This window comes from Anastrepha obliqua, chromosome 4, assembly GCF_027943255.1.
Source record: "Anastrepha obliqua isolate idAnaObli1 chromosome 4, idAnaObli1_1.0, whole genome shotgun sequence".
NCBI lineage: Eukaryota > Metazoa > Arthropoda > Insecta > Diptera > Tephritidae > Anastrepha > Anastrepha obliqua.
The window spans coordinates 36,525,684-36,531,345 of record NC_072895.1 but is presented as its reverse complement, the minus strand read 5'-3'; positions in this window follow the sequence as shown (position 1 = coordinate 36,531,345).

Genomic DNA, 5,662 nt, shown 5'->3' with positions numbered 1-5,662 from the left:
AATGTAACAAAAAATCAGATGAACTGGTGGGGGGGGTCTGCCATGAATAACGCTCCTGATTGCTCGGTGGGTGCAATCAAAAATGCAATCATCTCAAAATATCTACGAATCGCGGATTAGAGATGGTGGGGCCAGACAACGTGCAAAATCAGCAGAACGGCATGGCCCACCTACAATCTCAAACAAACGTCAGCATTGATAAACATGAAACGACGGGACGCCTTGAGACTCGCGGCAGTCATAAATGACTTTTGATCTGTCGGAGAACAAGCAGCCAATATGGGCATCCTTCACACTGTCGAAGTGGCAATTGTAAACAACCGGATAAAAAGGAAACGTTTTCAACTTCCTCTGTGAATGCCCTGCCCTATAGAACGAGAGAATGACCACCTTGGGCAAACCCATATTCGAGAATATCTAACAACTTTCTGGCTTAGATATCAACAACCTAAGAAGGTTCTTAAAACGCACAGGCTGGATATAGTCATGCCGTAAATACCTGGTAAACAAGTTGGTAACGAGGATGTGGAAACAAAATGGTGCGGAAGCCCTAGTTGGATTCTGGATGAATCCCCACTTAAACTAAGAAGGAGAAGAAACAACACTAGAAGCGATTCGGATAACGATTCGACGCAACGGAAACAAACGCGTGAGCGTCTTGAGCTGGATATAGTCGGACAGAGCGAAACGAGATCGAATAGCTCGAGTGAAAAGCGAACTGCAAACATAAAACCTATTGGGTTCGCCTATGACTCTCCTATAATGGAATCACCTTTTTAACGATTTAAGGCTTTTTCTAAGGTTATAGAGAAGTGCAAAAATAGGTTGAAGTAATTTTACTATGGCAACTGTCGAGGAGACAAAAAAAAAACAATATAAATTTTAGCTTCTCTATAATGAAATCGAGGTCTGGCCAAACACTTATACCGAGATGTCGAAATGTCAAACAATGTCCAGCTAAAGTCAGCTATGAGAGAGTGAATATTCTTGACTTTGTATCGTTCCGCACATGAAATGTAAATCTACTCGCATATACATACATACATACGTACGAGTAAACATGCATCTGTGTATTTAGTAAAAAACTTAGGTAGACTTCTAAATATTCGCACACAGAAATTCTTTTTGAAAATACCCAAATTGACAAATTCTTCAAAATACAAATAAATGCGAAATAATCAATACGAATTATTTCATTCCCGTCTACCGTAGCACCTGCAGGCAAGATAATTTGTAGATATCTTTCTGTTGTAAAAAATGAAAAATAGTAGTAAAATAGTAGTATTTACCTAATTTCGTTTATTGTAAATTTTTTATTGTACCCGGTTTAACGTGCAAGGCCTAACAATAAATTTTTAAGTTTTAATTGATGTAGCTTATCATAATGTTGATATGCGTGATGGATATTTTTTTTTTGGTGGGTGAGATAGGGTTCAAAATGCCTTCGCACTTACAGCGACCGTCGTCTACTGCGTCGTGTGGTGTGGCCACTAAAATCATACCTCCTCTCCTTCTGGGGAGACACCCTTCCCGGAACTGCTTTCTATATTACTTCGGGAGGGCCCAGAACGGCATCCATAAAGGACCAATTCTATTCACCCACGTCTAGGTCCACCATATTTGTAGCCAGCTTTCATGCTATAGGCTCGTCTTCTTTTGTCTTTATCTGCGCGGTTTCGCTTTGTTGCACTGTGTCAAAGGTCTATCTTTTTTTCGTACAGCGTTCTCGATGTATTTCTTTACCGCGTTCCAGTTGTCCCCGCGTTCGAGCATTTTGCTAATTATGTTGCTCGATGCGATGTTGCCAATCTGCTCCCTCAGAGCATTTCTTTCTGCGAGCCATCTGTCACAACTAAAAAACGTGTGTTCAGCGTCATCGCTCGGTGCTTCGCAGTATATGCACTTGGAATCGGTTACCTTGCCCATTCGGTATGGGTAACTCCAGAAGTATCCGTGGCCCGAGAAGAGCTGAGTTAAGAAGTAGTTCACTTCTCCGAAGTTTCTTTGGACCCATTTGTCAATTGCTGGAGTAAGTTTCGTCGTCCATCTGCCACTCGGTTCAGTGTCCCATCGGCTTTGCCACCGCAGCATGGTTTGGCGTCTCCGTTCTGGAAAGCTGGTGATGACGTGTTTCTTCTTGGAGTGCCACGCACCCATTCGTTCCCGGACCATGAGGTCGATGGGTATGTGACCGCTGATCACGAAAATTGTAGCGCCTGAGACAGTGCGGTAGGCTGAAGCAACTCTGAGTGCCGCTGTTCGTTGGACAGCCTCCAGTGCTTTACGCTCGACTTTGCACTTTAGCACAATTCCCCATACTTCGCTTGTGTTCGCCATAATTAGCTTTCTTTTACTCTGTGTTGGCCCACCGATGTTTGCCATTAATCCACTTAGCCTATCCGTGACATTTGCTGCTTTGGTAGCCGTATGCCGTATCTAGGCCCGGAAAGTAAGCCTGCAGTCAAGTTGAATGCCTAAGTATTTTACTACTTTTTGGTGTCGCCTATTTGCATGCTGACCTCGAGTGCCATGTGACCTCGTATCATAAGGATGACTTCAATTTTATGTTTGGCGAGTTCCAGGCCGTGGTCCTCAAGCCATATTTGCGTCCTTATCATGACTTGGTTCAGCTTCCTTCTAGCGTCCTCAGTGTTCCGAGCTGGTATCGTTCGCGTATCCCACTAGGTATGTATGTATCTTCTGGCATTTCTATGCTCAATATCTCATCGTAGCTCAGATTCCAGAGATCGGGGCTGAGAATAGATCCTGGAGCTGCGCCAGATGGATGGATGCGTGATGGATTGGTTATGCAAGGTGGCACAAAGTTAATTACCCTACCGGAAGACTTATAATTTTCGCAAATGGTGTCGTACGTCAATCAAATTTGTCGAACAATATCGAGACGCACACCAGAAATAGGGGGAGGAGCTCGACTAAACACCTAACAGAAGTGTACGCGCCAATTATTTATTTTATTTAAACACACAGACACGCAGTGGAGCGCGTAAAGGAGAGCATAAAGATTTCTGTCGCTCAAAATTATTATTTTTTATTTAGTACAAAAAATTATACAAAAACAAAATTTATTAATTTTGCGCCACCTTGTACATAGTACAGGAGGATTTGTGTTATTTTAAAAATTTTTATATATTTTTCTCTAGTATGTACAGGAGGTTTTGTGTTATTTTAAAAATTTTTATATATTTTTCTCTAGTATGATACTTGGCGCACCTGTCTTGAAATGTTATCGTCGAGGACGACTGGCATCCCATATTACCAACCTGACTTTATTGTAATAAACACCACACAATAAAATTATAAGACCAACTAGATTTCCTCTATTTTTATTATCAATTTATGTTTTTAATATTTAAACTATTAATGATAAATGTTTTAAGAATATCCAGAAGTAAGCGCGCATTTCACGAAACTTAAATTAATTATGAATGAATTATGATGAATAAATAAATATTTTTTGAGAAAAATTACAATTCACCTTATTTTTTGAACACCCCTCGTAAATATGAGAACAAGATAAAGCAATCAAAAGCACTTCTAAACTACTAATTTTAACGTAATAAAAGCACATGAGCCGAAACCCAAAAAAACCACGAGAAAAGTGAAAGGCATGCTACTCGTTTTCTTTTATTATCATGATGTTGTGCACTCGAAATTCGTTCCAAATAGTTCTACGCTAAATGGTAAATAAAGAATATTATTTGGAAGTTATGCGACGTTTGAGAAAGAATGTGCGTAGAAACTGGCACAATTTGTGGAAAGAAAACTCATGGATCTTGCACCATGATAACGCACCGTCTCCAAGGCTCATATTGTGAACACTTTTTTGACCTAAAACTCAATAAATATCACCGAACAACCACCGTATTCACCAGATTTAGCCCCCTGTGACCTTTTCGTTTTCCCAAAACTTAAATTGCCATCCGTGGACGCCGCTTTGAGTCGATAGAGGCCATTAAGGAGACTTCGCTGAAGGAGCTGAAGAAGATCTCTTCAAACGCGTTTAAAAGTTGCTTTGATGACTGGACTAATCGTTGGCAGATGTGAATTACTTCGAATGAAGCCTATTTTCTAGGCGAAAAAATAAATTTTGATGATTAAACAATTATTTTGCGTTTTATTAAACAATTCCCTGTACTTTTTTGACAGAATGTATGAAAGATGATTTAATATTTAAATTAAAAAAGCTCATATAATTAATTTTTTATCTAAATAATTAAAGTATTGAATAAAATCAGAATATATTTGATATTCTACTATAAAATAAAATAAAAATAGATGCTTGTATTTGCTACCAATTGGAGATATATAATATTACTTGGAATTCAAGTGCATAATTTCTAATTTCTCAACTTAATATCTAAAAAAATGGCCATGTAAAAACATGCCTTTTAACCCTAGATCACTAAACTTAAATCAGTGTTACTCTGTCACTCACGTTCGTCCCACAGACTACAAATCAAAATCAAAGTATATTTTTATATTCCCCTTTTTTTAATTTCAAACAAATGAGTGTAAGTTAAGAGAAGTATTAGATTATATCTATTTAACTTGTATGAAAGTTCTGTTAGTGAGGTGGTGTGACGGGAAGATGTCGAGTTCGCAAAACTGCAGGCTTGCGTAGTATAATAGACGAATGTTGAGCGATCCAGTGTTAAATTGGGAGCACTGTACTACGCTTGTTGAGATGCCTTAGAGAATTAACGTTGGAGAATTGAAGCAACTATTCCATATAAAATGCATCTCAACCTAATATAAATCAAAAAGTTCTGTTGGGAGAAAATAAATATTAATAGGACTATGAATAAGTTCCTTGCGGTTTTACAACAGATGGCGTAACTTGATTATTATTCCATCGATCCACATTTTCAAACATTCATTGGAGAGCTACTGTCGTAAGGCACAAACGTCAGTATAAGTTTTTTATTTGAAGCGTAAACAACAATATTTTTACCACACTTGAAAATGTCGAATTTCGTGCCAAATAATGTGTTTTTGCGGGGAATTCTTCTTCATTATTTTAATATGAAGAAAAAAGCAGCCGAAAGTCATCGTATCTTGGTGGAAGTTTATGGTGAGCATGCTCTAGCTGAGCGAACGTGCCAGAAGTGGTTTGCACGCTTTAAAAGTGGTGATTTTGGCTTGGAAGACGAAGAACGCGAGGGTGCGCCGCCAAAGTTCATGGATACCGAATTGGAGGAATTGCTCGATCAAGATCCGGCTCAAACGCAAGAAGAGGTTGCAAAAACTTTGGGAGTTGATCAATCAACCATTTCCAAACGTTTAAAAGCCATGGGAATGATCCGAAAGGTAGGCCATTGGGTGCCGTATGAATTGCAGCCAAGAGACGTTGAACGCCGTTTTATGGCATGCGAACAACTGCTTCAACGGCACAAAAGAAAGGGTTTTTTGCATCGAATTGTGACTGGCGATGAAAAGTGGGTCCATTACGACAATCCAAAACGTCGGGCAACGTATGGATACCCTGGCCATGCTTCAACATCGACGTCGGCGCAGAATATTCATGGCCTGAAGGTTATGCTGTGTATCTGGTGGGACCAGCTGGGTGTTGTGTATTATGAGCTACTGAAACCGAATGAAACGATTACGGGGGATGTCTACCGACGACAATTGATGCGTTTGA